Here is an 18,444-nt window from a genome sequence, read left to right as displayed (position 1 = left end):
CTATTATAGCAGTGTCCTATGCAGACTGCATGATATGCAGCATCCAAAAATGAGAGGCGCATATTTTGGACTTGGCAAGATCACCCTTAAGTTGAAGAAGTACAAGCCTCTATAACACAGACTCTCACGCCACACAGTAAACCCTGGACTATATTTCCCATGCTCCATTGCACCAATCACAGGCACTTGATAACAATCACAACATGCACCTGAGACCAATTACACACACACACACACAGCACAATCAATCAGACACGCTTTATAGCACTGGACTTCCTTTCACACACTGCCGAGTATTGTTCTGCCCATATCCCTCTCCTAGCGATAGCTGTGATACCAAGCCATTCCATGTTTGTTCTCATAGTTTTTTTTTTTTCGGTTTTTAGTTTTCATAGTTTTGTTTCAGTTTCTAGTTTTCAAAGTCTTGTTTCAGTTTCTAGTTTTCGTAGTCTTATTTCATTTTCTAGTTTTCATAGTTTAGTCTTTTTCTTGCCTTGCCCTGTTCTTGTGTTTTTACCCTTTGCTCTGGATTCTGGATTACCACTCTTGCTTATATTAGCCCTCTGGATAGTGTTCGTTCATCGAAGACCCACGCTTGCCCTAGGAATATTCTTTGTCTTGCCATCTATATACCTGTTTGCCAGTGTTTGACCCATGCCTATACAACCACCTCTCTGTGTAATAATAGTTAGAATATGGATCCGCATGTCTCACGGCTCGTCGGCCCTGTTACAGTTTTCATGGAGGGACAAGTGAGATGTGGGGGTGAACAATGAGTGAAAGGGCTGACCTGAGAACAGTGATGTTGAAGGTCTGGCTGGAGAAGATCTAAAATGTTGCCATGATTTTGCCAAGGAAGACATGTTCCTGGATCAACATCTTTTGTTGATCCTGGATCAACATTTAATGTCCAAAAATACAGACTTAACCCAATCACTACCTCTAAACCTTAACTTACCCATAATTTATTCCTTAAATCAGAGGGAAGTGATAGCTTATTAACAAGGGTGTGGATGAACACATTTCCTGAAAAGTTATCTCTCAATTCTTATTGGTTGATTAGAATGATGTTCAAGGATCAACAAGGATGTTGATCGAGGAACATGTTGTACTTGGTGAAATCATGCTCACCAGATCTAAAGGGCAGCTCATTGTAGGTCTGGGACACTCATCTACAGGTGCTGGTCATATAATTAGAATATCATTTAATATCATATAATTTTGATGACTATAACTGCCAACTAAGGAAAATCCCAGGAAACAGGTCACCAACATTCGCTTTTTACCCTCCACTCTTCATGTATGAAATAAGAACAGTTTCCTGTCTGGAAATGATTTGGTTCTACAGCATATCCAGCAATGAGATCAGCACCAGCCACTCCTCTGCACTCCAGATGAGGTCACCTACAGGCCGTGACCCTTTTTCCTGCTCTTGGCAGCTGCTGGAGACTTACAGACTAGGATGGACCGCTGACTTGTGCATATTATTGGGGTCATTCTGTGTGAGCTCAGCTGCTACTTTATATTACTGTAGGTTTTTCTCACCAGTTTTCAGAAGAAACTGAGTGCTAAATACTTTTTGAAGACTCAAAGTATGCTGTGATTTTATTTTTAGGTATAAACATAATATTGTGTTACCAGAACATGATGTGACAATTATTTTTTATGCACCCATGCTAATCATAATACTGACAGAGGTCTTAGATTTTTAGAGGTCTTAAATTTGGGGACTGAAATACAGGAATTGTGATATAGCGGAGAATGAATGTGCAGTTTCATTAAGCCTGTCTGCTGTTTTATTCAATTTTAATACAGCTGTAAATGTGAACGGGTGCATCGACAAGAAGCTAATTGTTATGTATTACAATCTAAAAAATAAAGACACTGATATATTTATATGCTATTTGTCACGGTTCACGCTGCCTAAAGGAATACGGAGCCGAGGATAAACGGAATAAGGCTTTTAATATATACAACGCAAGGAGCACAGCGATAGACACACGTAGTGAATGAGTTAGTAGCAAGTGATGATACCCGACAAAACAGAACTGAAAGGACAAGGCTTATGTACAAAAGGATAATTGGGGAAACACAGGTGGATGGCATGACTAAATTAACAGGGACATGGAACACATGAGGAATAGAATAGACACACCTGGGAACTAATCAAACCAAACACGGAAAGACAGAAACTGGGTCACGGGCAAAAAAACACTAAATGAGTCCAGGTGTGACAGTACTCCCCCCTCCCGGTAGGTGCGTCCTCGCCCCGTAGAAACAACAGAGGGAGGCGTGGGTGGGAACTTGGGAGGAGGTTCCGGTGGAGGACGGACTCCCAGGAGGGGGCCAGCAGACAGGGACCACAGAAGGAGGAGCCAGGGAGGAGACGACGGAGGGAGGAGCCAGGGAGGAGACAGGAGCAGGAGGAGCCAGATGGTCCACCAGAGACCAGCCAGGACGGAGATCCAAGGTGGAGTCGACGGCGGGAGGAGCCATGGTGAAGGAAGGGTCGACGACACCAGGGGGCCGACAGGCGGAGACTGCACCGGTGGGTGAGGAGCCCAAGATGGAGCAGCACAGCCGCAGAGCCAGGGTGACGACGAGGATCCGGAGGGCCTAGGTGGAGCTGAAGGCTCAGGCGACCAAGGTGGAGGCGGGGTCCTGGCAGACCGCTGTGGAGCCGGAGCGACCGAGGATGGAGGTGGAACTGGAGGGAAGGAGGAGCCTGACAAAGCCGGAGGGATGGAGTGACGAGGTGGAACCAGAGGAGAGGAGTCCCGAGGCGGCGGATGGTCGACGACTGACCAAGGTGGAGCCGGAGGGACGAGGGAGCCCAGTGGAGCAGGTGGGATGACAGGCCACGGTGGAGACGAGGGAGCTAAGAGCCAAGGCGGAGCCGCTGGGTCGAAGGACCGAGGAGGAGTCCAGGGCTCGGAGGCTGGAGGCGGAGACAGGGCCTTAACGCGCCAAGGCGGAGCTGGAGACTGGCAGTCCAGCGGCGAACCATCGCGCCCCGATGGCGCGGACTGAGGGTGAGCTGCGGGACTGACTGGCACCAGCAGGGATGGCGAGGAACTGGCTGGTCTAGGAGGAGGAGAGAGGAGAAGGATGGGAGGAAGGACAGGAGGATCAGGACTGGACGGAACCAGCGAAAGAGGAGTAGAGGGACCAGCAGGTTTGGGAGGAGGCGGGAGAGGGAGGCTGGGAGGGAATACAGGAGACACAGAAGATTCAGGGCTGGGTGGAACCAGCGGAGACACAGAAGATTCAGAGCTGGGCGGAACCAGCGGAGACACAGAAGATTCAGAGCTGGGCGGAACCAGCGGAGACACAGAAGATTCAGAGCTGGGCGGAACCAGCGGAGACACAGAAAATTCAGGGCTGGGCGGAACCAGCGGAGAAACAGAAAACTCAGGGCTGGGCGGAACCAGCGGATAAACAGAAAATTCATGGCTGGATGGAACCAGCGGAAATGGAGCAGAGGAAATGACTGGAGGAGGTAGGAGTGGGAGACTGAGAGGGTATACAGGGGAATCAGGGCTGGACGGAACCAGCGGGGAAACAGGAAAATTAGGGATTACCTCCATAGACCAGTCCATCAGATCCAGAACTTGCTCCATATGACCTTCAGAGACTGTATACAGCTCACCCTCAGTCGCAGGAGTGTGGGCAGGGCTTTCCTCCACGCCCTCGATCTCCACGAGGACTCCCACGATGCACGGTGTTGCCGGCTCACACACCTGGTCAGTCGCGCTCTCGAGATCCTGTTCCCTGTCAGTGGATGGCTCGGGCTCTGCGGCTGCGGTGGGCTCTGGCTCCGTGCGGCGTGATGGTGGCTGGCTGGTCTCTGGGTCGGGAGTGGGGCTGGCGAGGTCCTCTATGGGGCAGATGGTGAAAGATGAGCCATTTCTCGCCAGAGTCCACTCCACGTATGCGGCGAAATCCTCCCGAGGACCATCTTCGGGCGACAACGCTCTGCACTTGGAGTTCAGGCTGGTGTTGTAGAAGGTGCAGAGCGCGTCGTCCGGGTAGCTGGTGGCATTAGCTAATAGCAGAAACCGTCTGGTGTGGTCCTCGAGAGAGCGTCCTTCCTGCTCCAGCATGAGGAGGAGGAATCCGGGGCTAGAGAGGGGATCCATCAAACACTACAAAACAAAAAGACTGAGAAAAAACGAAAGCAAAACGGAGGGAAAGACGCAGTTTTAAACTTTCCTTTTTGTGGTCGGGTCTTCTGTCACGGTTTTCGCTGCCTGAAGGAACACGGAGCCGAGGATAAACGGAATAAGGCTTTTAATATATACAACGCAAGGAGCACAGCGATAGACACACGTAGTGAATGAGTTAGTAGCAAGTGATGATACCCGACAAAACAGAACTGAAAGGACAAGGCTTATGTACAAAAGGATAATTGGGGAAACACAGGTGGATGGCATGACTAAATTAACAGGGACATGGAACACATGAGGAATAGAATAGACACACCTGGGAACTAATCAAACCAAACACGGAAAGACAGAAACTGGGTCACGGGCAAAAACACACTAAATGAGTCCAGGTGTGACACTATTAAATAATTTATAATAATTTTTTTAATTAATATAATAATTTATTCTTTTGACTCTTCCCTTTTTTTAAAACAATTAGTTTTTGTGAAAACATGTATCTGAACTGTAAACTGTATACTGTAATTTTACAGTCCAATATGTTATCATAGACATTGCCCTATGCCTTATGGTATTCATTTAATTTGTGTAGGTGTCAAAAAGTCTTAAATTTAATTTTAAAAATCCTGCAGGTACCCTGGATTTATTTAGTCCTTTAGAGATGATTACATAACTTTTTCTGATTGTCAGTATGTTGTGCCCACTGAATTGTTTTTCATGGTGAGTCTTCTCTTTTCAAATATGACGAAATCTCAACTAAATACCACAATTTATTTAGAAGATTCCAGGGAATTCTGGTTCCTAGTTAAGAGCCAGATGTTTGGATTTCTTATCTCTTAAAAGAATTTCCTGGATCCTAAAAAGCTGACGTCTTCCTGGAACCAATCAGTTTGGACATTTATGGAATATATATATATATATATATATATATATATATATATATATATATATATGTATGTATGTATGTATGTATGTATGTATGTATATATATATATATATATATATACACACACACTTTTTAGAGAGAAAGTAATTTTACAAAGTCTACATGTTGAAATATATGAACACATCTGTATTCATATGAAACAGTTTAATATTCACAGCAAACAAATGTATTTCAACATTATAATTTCATTTTTTTTTTTACACAATTGTTTTTAGAAAATTATCCAAAAGAAATATTACAGCAATCTCAGTGACAGTCTAATCTCTGTAAATGGTTACTGTTAGGGGTAAATAATTTACGGTGTTAAGGATTCCTTTTTCTGGATTTAAATTCATTTTACAAATAGCGTAATTATTGAATACCACAAAACACCAAAAAAGTGTTTTAACGAGTTTGGAAGTTTTCCCATCTGTCATCAAGTTCCTAGAAATAGGAAGATAAAGACAAAAAAGCCATGTAGCATAACTTCATTTTGTCCCAAAGAGATATTTTAATCTAAATGCATGTCTGCTGGTTGTTGCTTGCCTTCACTGGGTAAATGAAAGACAATAGTGAATCTATTTATGTTGATCTGTGGACAGATGGTGTTCTGATGTGCTGTATCTGGTCAGAAAGGGCATGAAGGGCACTAGGCTTGAGAAACAGAAATAAAAGGGGAGAGAAGACTGAACTGAAGCTGTTTAAAGCAATATATTGAAAAATATAAGCTATTTTCCCATGTATGGAAATGTATTATTTAATATATTGCATTAGATTTATTCCCAAATAAAATGATAATTTTTATGGGCTCAGGCAGAGGATGTTATTGTATTATATGAAATTTTTATGAGATGTGTAGAGCTATGAATATCCCCATGACAGCTGTCTTTTTCGATCTATTTTGATCAAATCAATACATATGAAACACTGTATGACTGCTGTTTGTTGATTTTAATGGACTGCTTCCAAATGACTCACATTTTATCACTAAAGATTTAAAGGCTATTACGTTAACTCATCTGGCATGACATCACTCCAAATCACTTCACAAAAATGCATGAAAGGCGACTCAGTCTTGGCCTTTCTCTCATCTACTCTCTGTCAAGAATCTGATGTTCAGCTTGATGACAGCTGGGAGAAAAACACAGTCCCAGAAGACTCCAGCTGCCACTCTATCTTTATGTAAAGTGGAGAAGAGTGTTTCAAGACAAGTCTTCACATAAAACTTACTTGGACAGCGGGAAGCAGGCCCTGCACTGAAAGAAAACACATGTCATCTGAGGTAGTTTTGCTTTAAAGTCTATGAGGCCATTTCTTTTTCTACACTTTTATGTCCTAGGAATTTATTTTTATTAAAATGAACTAAGATCAAACTACCTATAACAACCCTCACCATCATTTATTTTTTATATTTATTTTTCCAAAGAGAAAACCTTGTTGATAAAGAGCAATTTCAAGTATTATTTTTTTTACTATGTAAATATGACTTTTTTTTCATTGTCATTTCCAGTCAAGCTGTAGTTTTGTCTATGCAAAACATGCAAAAATATTATTTATTTGGATGGCCATGGGTCTGTTGAAAGCACTATATGAATGCAGTCCATTTACCATTTACCTGTAATTTTCAAGATGATAGCTGACCATCCATGACATGACACATGGGAATTTAGGGGTATGGTTTCTGCTGGGCCACATAACACTACCTTCACCTCCCTATTTCATGTAGCTTACATAACTGAATGTCAGTACCCACATCTCAAGAGTTGGCTCAATCCCCGTGGTCTGACAGAGAGAGAGGAAAGAAAAAGTGGAAAAAATTATAAAAAACAAAACAAAAACATAGCTTGCCAAACTGTAATAGCTTGATATGATATATGCCCTGCAGCATTCAGACACAAGGCTGTACCTGTCTCCTCCTAGCATTGCACACGTGTCTTTATAAATAGTGAAAATGGCTTTAAACTATAGTATCTGTATCTGCTTCAATACCGACACACTTTACCTATCTCCCCCTCAGGGAGAAGGAGGGATATCTATACCTTTTTGTTTCCACAGCATGTGAATGTCAATTAATAATGTCAGTTAACATTTCCATTCCTCATTCCCCACCCTCAGAGCTCGACCTTTCCTGAAGCCCTTTACTTTGCTGCCTTTTTAATAGCTCCTGCCAGGAATGATATCAGAGCTGGAGGGTTAGCGCTGCAACTGCAGTACAAAGGAGTAAAGACAGGAATACAAGAGGAGCTGATAACCAGCTCTACAAAGAGGTCCATCTTTTGATGGAAATCAAGTTCTGAAAACATTTAGAATCGTTCTGCAATTCTAAACAACAAATATTCTTCCTATAAACCACAGGCAATTGTTTCATGAAACTTTCTGGAATTTATAGTTGACATTATTGCTCTTCGTAAAGAGTAAAGCGGCTTAAATTCGGATGTTGCTCATCTGTATTAAGGTCTATCAGGGATTACTTGAACTGTGAAAGATCATTTCTGACTCACTGAACCTGATGAATACCTAATTTTCTCAAATGCTCTCAACTTTCTGCCCTGAATAATAATGATGACTTTTATGACTAAAAACTCCAGAACAGTTATAGTGAGGAATTTAATATATTATTATTATTACTATTATTATATATAAAATATTCAGCCATATTAATTATATGTAATTACATATCCACAGCAAACATAAAAATAACAACACTATAAACATAAATTGTATTAGCTAAATGATCTATCTTGTTGACATGTATTTGCAGAAGCATCTCCATGCCTTGTCATGTGATGACATCTGGAGCTGTAAATAAGTTGACTTCTCTCACTGTGATCTGTCATTCTCCCCACAGGTGACAAGGAGAATTGTACATTATTTATTAGTGACCTCTGGCTGTAGTCACAGCTGCTCTGGACTTATTACTGGACTGCTCCTTTTCTGATAGCGTGGAGTTGAGGTTCTCCCCATGTATACATTGTGTGATGGATTTATTAGTCATCTCTCTTTGAAATAATGAGCTATTGTATGATAACGATTTATTTCATCATACCACTTTGTTGTTTAGAAATGCCAAGATTTAGTCATCTTCAGGACTATAGTGACATCCAAAAGACTGAGACTACATTCAAAAACTGGGATCTGGCAATAGTGATTTAAACCTAGAAAAAACAAGTAAAGATTGTGAAAAAAATTAAATAAAAATTAAAAAATAAATAAATATTATGAAATATTTATGATTCTGCATTATTTCTTCGTCAATAATCATATAAGGAAATGTTGTGACATTGATCATGTGAACTCCTCAGGTCTGATATTCTTGTAAACAATGACGCTCAAGATGCTCTTGGATCATTCTCAAATCATGCTGGAGAACATAAATATGATATTTTCTGTAGTTCAAAGTGTAGTGCATGGCACTAGCAACACCAAGGTCATGGGTTCAGTTCTCAGATAAATCAAGAAATGTAAACATTGAATGCTATGTCACTACAAGTTTCTGCCAAACGCATAAATGTAAATAAAGTTCATGTTCTGAACAAACTTGTGGAGTTCATGCCTGAGAGCAGACTTTCAGAACCCCACTGTGTGGGTTTTGCAGCTAAAATGTTGTTGATTGGTCTGAACCTTTGCCCACCTGTACTGAAGATGCCCTGTATCAAAACAAGCAAAGAGCTGACCTCTACCTTCGCCCACCCAGACTCCCTGTGGTTTATTTTCCCGGATGATAGCTGGATCTTACAGGCTTCTCCACCTATCTAGGTGGTAATAATTCAAGGTGTAGTCTAAAATGTGATGCCCTAATATTGTTGAAACTAGAAAGACTAATTCGCTTAACAACTGACAACACATTATAGACGAATCAGCACAGAACCAGACTGCATGTTAATTTTCACTTAGCAACCGAAGCATTGTTCTGACCAAAGTCAGAATGCAGTTTTAGTTCCTAAATTAACATATAGCTTCACTTTCAGATGTTTATGATTAATTTTTTTAAAGAATTTGATTTTGTAATGAATAGCATGATGCTTTTTCAATTGCCTGCAGAGGTCATTGAAGATAATGGGCCTGATGGAATAAAGAAAAAAAAAAAGTGAAACTGGCATGCAGAGTTGGGCTTATTACTCAAACATCATTACTCATTAATAATAATTCCCAGTTTGCCGGAAAAATAAAATATATCAATCCCTGCATTAGAGATACACTGTTCAGTGATTAAAAATTAAAAACAATGAAAATGTAAAAAAAGAAATTGCCTCATGCAATGCTTTAGCAAACAGCTTTGGTATTTTTAAGTTTCCAGTCCTTGAAGAGTAAGATGGAAGTTAGCTTTCACTTTTGCTGTTCTTCACAAAAAAGGATGTAAATGAGAAAATAGCTCGCCGACTTGTATTCCATGCTTCTTGATCTTTCCTTTAGCTCAAACAGGTTTAATTGCAGGGAATGCAACAGATAAATGTACCCTGAATACTGTGTAAGTTGTTTTAGATAAAATGTGTCTGCCAGAAGTGTAATTGTAAATATATGCCCAGCCTTCTAACACAATGAAATTAAACCTTGAATTATAGGCCCTGTGACATAATATACAAGATAGTCTTGGTTTATCCATTAGTAGTGATAACCAAAAATATGAAAACATTTGGGGAGGTCACCTGTGACCTTTTGGATGTACATCTGCTAAATCAATATGAAATGATCTTATGAATAATATCAGAATTTGACTGTACCATTTGACTATAATTTCAGGAATCATCAAATTTTCACCACCCCTCCCAAAAATGTTTGGACATATGCCCATGAGCTTGCTACTGAGCATAAAATCTCTCTAAAATGTGTCTGCCATCACTGGCTGAATGTAAGGCTGAAACTGTCTGTGACAGGAAAAAATAAAGTGAGGACTGCAACTGAGCAATGTACCTGTAGTCTTTGTCTATAAATATAAGCCTAAAGGCTCAAGTGGAGCATGTTATGAGGCTGGGTCACCTTGCATTGAATTATTTATGCAGTTCTCTCAGGACCTCACAGAGCCCAGATCAGTCAGTTACAGTTCCTACAACCAATGTCACAGTCAAAACAGTGTCTAACTGGTCAAGAGTGATGCCACAGACTCACGTTCTTATTTATTTTAAGAAGATACACATTATTTGTCTCTAATGCTCTGGGCTGGAAATTAGAAGGTTGCTGGTTTGAGTCCAGAAAGCAGAGAACCATGAGCCATTTCTCCAGGTACTGTCTTTGTAAATGCTATAGCCCTTTTTTAAATTATAGTTCTTAACTCTCAGAAAAAAAGGTACAAAAGCTGTCACTGCTTGATATTTTTACTATATGATGCAATGCATCATAGCAAACCAAAGGCCATGGGTTCAGTTCCCAAGCAATGCATACAATTATTAACTTTTGATAGCAATTCTAGTTGCATTGGATAAAAATGCTGAAATAATATGTGTGCTAATGTCTTATATTTTATATTAGGGACCTTTACACGAGGAGCTTAGAAATGAATGGAAAGAAAAGTACAATTACTGAGGCTGATAGAGCAACACGTTCATTCTTTATTAAGGACAGACATTTTAGTCTCTCAGCTTTTGTGGACCAGTGTTCATGTAATATGTCTACAGGTAGTTAATAAAAATCTAATCAAAAGCTGTGAATCTTTCATCTGAGAAAAAGCCTATACCCGATAAGACACCTGCTGGTCAGAGCGAGTTTGGTCTTACTGTAGACTGAATGACTTGATTTAGGTTTCAGATAAAATATAGCGAAGGATTGAATATAAAATGATCTATAAAAGGATGTAGAGGTATACACACAAACACACGCGCACACATATATAACGTCACCGTGATTAACTCTGACTTACAGTACACCGTTATGTGAAAATGAAGAATTAATGACAGGAGACGAGAAGGTCTAGTAGCCGCCACTGGCCAAGTTCGGTAAAACTGGCAAGATATTCACAGATTCGACTTTTCCGGATCAATAACTCGCGAGCAAAACGTTTTTGGTACACGAATTATGCCTCTTTTTACTCGTAGTGATGTAGTAAACGAGCTACAAGCGAGTTTGCCTGAAAACAAGCTTTCCTCCGCTCTGTACAAAATACGTTGATCTCAATGCGCTGGCGTCTGAGAGACAAGTCCTAAGGGACCGTCTGCAAAGTGCGAAACGCGAAAAAGGTTACTAATAAAATACTCAATAACTTCACAGTAACACACTGTAGTGTCACCAAATTCAGTTCACACATCACTGCTCTCGTGCTGCTTATACTACAATGTTGGTTTTAAAAATAGTTGCTTTTGCAAAATTTTTATGATTTTTTTTATTATGAAAACATTAATAACGTTACTGTAACACACTGTACTTTCACCAAATTCAGTTCACACATCACTGCTCTCCTACTGGTTATACTACAACACTTATATTGAAAATAGTTGCTTTTGCAAAATTTTTATGATTTTTTTGTTATGAAAAACAGTTAATAACTTTACTGTAACACACTGTACTTTCACCAAATTCAGTTCACACATCACTGCTCTCCTGCTGGTTATTCTACAACAATCATTTTGAATTAAATGATGTTGCACATTTTGTATTATGAAAAATAGTTAATAACTTCACCGTTATAGAACATAATAGTTAATAACTTTAATTTAACACACTGTACTTTCACCAAATTCATTTCAAACATCACTGCTCTCCTGCTGGTTATAGTACAACTTTAATTTTGAAAGTAATTGCTTTGGCACATTTGTTTTGAATTTTTATTATGAAAAATAGTTAATGAATTCACCATTATTGGACATAATAGTTAATAACTTTAATGTAACACACTGTACATTCATCAAAATCAGATCACACATCACTGCTCTCCTGCTGGTTTTACTACAACACTCATATTGAAAATAATTGCTTTGGCACATTTTTTATTATTTTTTATTATGAAAAATAGTTAATAACTGTACTGTTACAAACTGTACTTTCACCAAATTCAGTTCACACATCACTGCTCTCCTGCTGGTTTTACTACATCTTTCATTTTGAAAGTAATTGCTTTGGCAAATGTTTAGAATTTTTATTATGAAAAATAGTTAATGAATTCACCATTATTGGACATAATAGTTAATAACTTTAATGTAACACACTGTACATTCATCAAATTCAGTTCACACATCACTGCTCTCCTGCTGGTTTTACTACAACTTTGATTTTCAAAGTAATTGCGTTGGCTCATTTGTTATGATTTTTTATTAAGAAAAATAGGTAATAAATCACAATTATTGAACATAATAGTTAATATCTTTAATATAACACACGGTACTTCCACCAAATGCAGTTCACAAATCACTGATTTCCTGCTGGTTATACTACAACTTTCATTTTGAATGTAATTGCTTTTGCAAATTTTTTTATGATTTTTTTATTATTAAAAATAGTTAAAAACTTCACCATTATTGAACATAATAGTTAATAACTTTACTGTAAAAGAGTGTACTTTCACCAAATTCAGTTCACACATCACTGCTCTACTGCTGGTTATACTACAACTTTGATTTTAAAAGTAATTGCTTTGGCTCATTTGTTATGATTTGTTTATTAAGAAAAATTGCTAATAACTTTACTGTAACACACTGTACTTTCACCAAATTCAGTTCACACATCACTGCTCTCCTGCTGGTTATACTACAACTTTCCTTTTGAAAGTAATTGCTTTGGCACAGTTTTTATATTTTTTTGTTTTCAAAAATAGTTAATAACTTCACCATTATTGAACATAACAGTTAATAACTTTACTGTAACACACTGTACTTTCACCAAATTCAGTTCATACATCACTGCTCTTCTGCTGGTTATACTACAACTTTGAATTTGAAAGTAATTGCTTTGGCACAATTTTTAGAATTTTTATTATGAAAAATAGTTAATGAATTCACCATTATTTGACATAATAGCTAATAACTTTAATGTAACAGACTGTACATTCATCAAATTCAGTTCACACATCACTGCTCTCCTGCTTGTTATTCTACAACACTCATTTTGAAATTAGTTGATGTTGCACATTTTTTATTATGAAAAAGTTAATAACTTCACCGTTATAGAACATAATAGTTAATAAGTTTACTGTAACACACTGTACATTCATCAAATTCAGTTCACACATCTCTGCTCTTCTGCTGGTTATAGTACAACTTTCATTTTGTAAGTATTGCTTTGGCACATTTTATTTTTTATTTTTATTAATAAACATAGTTAATAAATTAATCATTATTGGACATAATATTTAATAACTTTACTGTAACACACTGTACTTTCACCAAATTCAGTTCACACATCACTGCTCTCCTGCTGGTTATACTACAACTTTCATTTTGAAAGAAATTGCTTTGGCACATTTTTTTAGAATTTTTATTATGAAAAATAGTTAATGAATTCACTATTATTGGACATAATAGCTAATAACTTTACTGTAACACACTGTACATTCATCAAATTCAGTTCACACATCACTGTTCTCCTGCTGCTTATACTACAATGTTGGTTTTAAAAATAATTGCTTTTGCACAATTTTTATGATTTTTTTTATTATGAAAACGTTAATAACGTTACTGTAACACACTTTACTTTCACCAAATTCAGTTCACACATCACTGCTCTCCTACTGGTTATACTACAACACTTATATTGAAAATAGTTGCTTTTGCACAATTTTTATGATTTTTTTGTTATGAAAAACAGTTAATAACTTTACTGTAACACACTGTACTTTCACCAAATTCAGTTCACACATCACTGCTCTCCTGCTGGTTTTACTACAACTTTCATTTTGAAAGTAGTTGCTTTGGCACATTTTTTTAGAATTTTTATTATGAAAAATAGTTAATGAATTCACCATTATTGAACATAATAGTTAATAACTTTAATGTAACACAATGTACATTCATCAAAATCAGATCACATATCACTGCTCTCCTGCTGGTTTTACTACAACACTCATATTGAAAATAATTGCTTTGGCACATTTTTTATTATGAAAAATAGTTAATAACTTTACTGTTACAAACTGTACTTTCATCAAATTCAGTTCACACATCACTGCTCTCCTGCTGGTTATACTACAACTTTGATTTTGAAAGTAATTGCGTTGGCTCATTTGTTATGATTTTTTATTAAGAAAAATTGCTAATAACTTTACTGTAACACACGTTTTTTCAACCAAATTCAGTTCACACATCACTGCTCTCCTGCTGGTTTTACTACAACACTCATATTGAAAATAATAGCTTCGGCACATTTTTTATTATTTTTTATTATGAAAAATAGTTAATAACTGTACTGTTACAAACTGTACTTTCACCAAATTCAGTTCACACATCACTGCTCTCCTTCTGGTTATACAACAACTTTCATTTTGAAAGTAATTGCTTTGGCAAATGTTTAGAATTTTTATTATGGAAAATAGTTAATGAATTCACCATTATTGGACATAATAGTTAATAACTTTAATGTAACACACTGTACATTCATCAAATTCAGTTCACACATCACTGCTCTCCTGCTGGATATACTACAACTTTGATTTTGAAAGTAATTGCGTTGGCTCATTTGTTATGATTTTTTTATTAAGAAAAATAGGTAATAAATCACAATTATTGAACATAATAGTTAATAACTTTAATATAACACACGGTACTTCCACCAAATGCAGTTCACAAATCACTGCTTTCCTGCTGGTTATACTACAACTTTCATTTTGAATGTAATTGCTTTTGCAAATTTTTTATGATTTTTTTATTATTAAAAATAGTTAAAAACTTCACCATTATTGAACATAATAGTTAATAACTTTACTGTAAAAGAGTGTACTTCCACCAAATTCAGTTCACACATCACTGCTCTACTGCTGGTTATACTACAACTTTGATTTTAAAAGTAATTGCTTTGTCTCATTTGTTATGATTTGTTTATTAAGAAAAATTGCTAATAACTTTACTGTAACACACTGTTTTTCAACCAAATTCAGTTCACACATCACTGCTCTCCTGCTGGTTTTACTACAACACTCATATTGAAAATAATTGCTTCGGCACATTTTTTATTATTTTTTATTATGAAAAATAGTTAATAACTGTACTGTTACAAACTGTACTTTCACCAAATTCAGTTCACACATCACTGCTCTACTGCTGGTTATACTACAACTTTCATTTTGAAAGTAATTGCTTTGGCAAATGTTTAGAATTTTTATTATGAAAAATAGTTAATGAATTCACCATTATTGGACATAATAGTTAATAACTTTACTGTAACACACTGTACTTTCACCAAATTCAGTTCACACATCACTGCTCTCCTGCTGGTTATACTACAACTTTCCTTTTGAAAGTAATTGCTTTGGCACAGTTTTTATATTTTTTTATTTTGAAAAATAGTTAATAACTTCACCATTATTGAACATAACAGTTAATAACTTTACTGTAACACACTGTACTTTCACCAAATTCAGTTCATACATCACTGCTCTCCTGCTGGTTATACTACAACTTTCATTTTGAAAGTAATTGCTTTGGCACATTTATTTGAATTTTTATTATGAAAAATAGTTAATGAATTCACCATTATTTGACATAATAGGTAATAACTTTAATGTAACACACTGTACATTCATCAAATTCAGTTCACACATCACTGCTCTCCTGCTTGTTATTCTACAACACTCATTTTGAAATTAATTGATGTTGCACATTTTTTATTACGAAAAAAGTTACTAACTTCACCGTTATAGAACATAATAGTTAATAAGTTTACTGTAACACACTGTAAATGCATCAAATTCAGTTCACACATCTCTGCTCTCCTGCTGGTTATACTACAACTTTCATTTTGTAAGTAATTGCTTTGGCACATTTTTGTTTATTTTTATTAATAAAAATAGTTAATAAATTAATCATTATTGGACATAATATTTAATAACTTTACTGTAACACACTGTACTTTCACCAAATTCAGTTCACACATCACTGCTCTCCTGCTGGTTATACTACAACTTTCATTTTGAAAGAAATTGCTTTGGCACATTTTTTAGAATTTTTATTATGAAAAATAGTTCATAACTTCATTATTGAACACAACAGTTAATAACTTTACTGTAACACACTGTACTTTCACCAAATTCAGTTCATACATCACTGCTCTTCTGCTGGATATACTACAACACTCATATTGAAATTAAATGATGTTGCACATTTTTTATTTTGAGAAAGTTAATAACTTCACAGTTATAGAACATAATAGTTAATAAGTTTACTGTAACACACTGTACATTCATCAAATTCAGTTCACACGTCACTGCTCTCCTGCTGGTTATACTACAACTTTCATTTTGTAAGTAATTGCTTTGGCACATTTTTTAGAATTTTTATTATGAAAAATAGTTAATGAATTCACCATTATTTGACATAATAGCTAATAACTTTAATGTAACACACTGTACATTCATCAAATTCAGTTCACACATCACTGCTCTCCTGCTTGTTATTCTACAACACTCATTTTGAAATGAATTGATGTTGCACATTTTTTATTATGAAAAAGTTAATAACTTCACCGTTATAGAACATAATAGTTAATAAGTTTACTGTAACATACTGTACATTCATCAAATTCAGTTCACACATCACTGCTCTCCTGCTGGTTATACTACAACTTTCATTTTGTAAGTAATTGCTTTGGCACATTTTTTTTAATTTTTATTAATAAAAATAGTTAATATATTCCTCATTATTGGACATAATATTTAATAAATTTACTGTAACACACTGTACATTCATCAAAATCAGATCACACATCACTGCTCTCCTGCTGGTTTTACTACAACACTCATATTGAAAATAATTGCTTTGGCACAGTCTTTATATATTTTTATTATGCAAAATAGGTAATAACTTTACTGTAACACACTGTATTTTCACCAAATTCAGTTCACACATAACGGCTCTCCTGCTGGTTATACTACAGCACTCATTTTGAAAATAATTGCTTTTACACGTTTTATGAATTTTAAATAAGAAAAAAACAGTTAATAAATTTACTGTAACACACTGTACTTTCACCAAATTCTGTTCACACATCACTGCTCTCCTGCTGGTTATACTACAACACTCGTTTTGAAAGTAATTGCGTTGGCACATTTTTTATTATTTTTTATTATGAAAAATAATTAATAACGTCCCCTTTAGTGAACATAATAGTTAATAACTTTACTGTAACACACTGTACTTCCACCAAATTCTGTTCACTCATCACTGCTCTCCTGCTGGTTAAACTACAACACTCATATTGAAAATAATTGCTTTGGCACATTTGTTATGAATTTTTATCAAGAAAAATAGTTAATAACTTTACTTTAACACACTGAACTTTCATCAAAATCAGTTCACACATCACTGCTCTCCTTATGGTTTTACTACAATACTCATATTGAAAATTATTGCTTTGGCACATTTTTTATGATTTTTTATTATGAACAATATTTAATAACTTTACTGTAATGCACTGTACTTTCATCAAAATCAGTTCACACATCACTGCTGTCTTGCTGGTTATCCTTACAACACTCATTTTGAAATTAATTGCTTTTGCATATTTTTTTGGATTTTTTTATTATGAAAAATAGTTAATAACGTCACCGTTATTGAACATAATAGTTAATAACTTTACTGTAAGAGACTGTACTTTCATTAAAATCATTTCACACATCACTGCTCTCCTCCTGGTTTTACTACAACACTTATATTGAAAATATTTGTGCCGGCACATTTTTTATGATATTTCTTATTATATTTTTTCTTATTAAAATAAGTTACTGTAAACTTAATGACATTGTGAGAGTATCTAGTATGTTAGGTGGGTAACAACATCATTTGTGTGAAGTATTCTTATTTTCATTATGTGCTATTAAATTCTACAGTTAACTAAAAAGTAAACTGCATTAGGTATCGGAGTTGAGATACATGTTTGTATTGTGCAGAAACAAAGTCCATAAATTAAGTAATTTTATTACATCGTGAAGTTATGTAGTTACAAAGTTATTACCTATTTTCCATAATAAACAATCATAAAAAAGAAATATGCAAAAGCAATTATTTTCAAAATAAATGTTGAAGTATAACCAGCAGGAGAGCAGTGATGTGTGAACTGAATTTGGAGGAAGTACAGTGTGTTACAGTAAAGTTATTACTATAATTTCCAATAACTGTGAAGTAATTAACAATTTTTCATGATAAAAAAATGGTAAATTATGTGCCAAAGGAATTACTTGCAAAATGAAAGTTGTAGTATAACCAGCAGGAGAGCAGTGATGTG

Source organism: Carassius gibelio, chromosome A7 (genome assembly GCF_023724105.1).
Source record: "Carassius gibelio isolate Cgi1373 ecotype wild population from Czech Republic chromosome A7, carGib1.2-hapl.c, whole genome shotgun sequence".
NCBI classification, from domain to species: domain Eukaryota; kingdom Metazoa; phylum Chordata; class Actinopteri; order Cypriniformes; family Cyprinidae; genus Carassius; species Carassius gibelio.
This window is presented reverse-complemented; position numbering follows the sequence as displayed.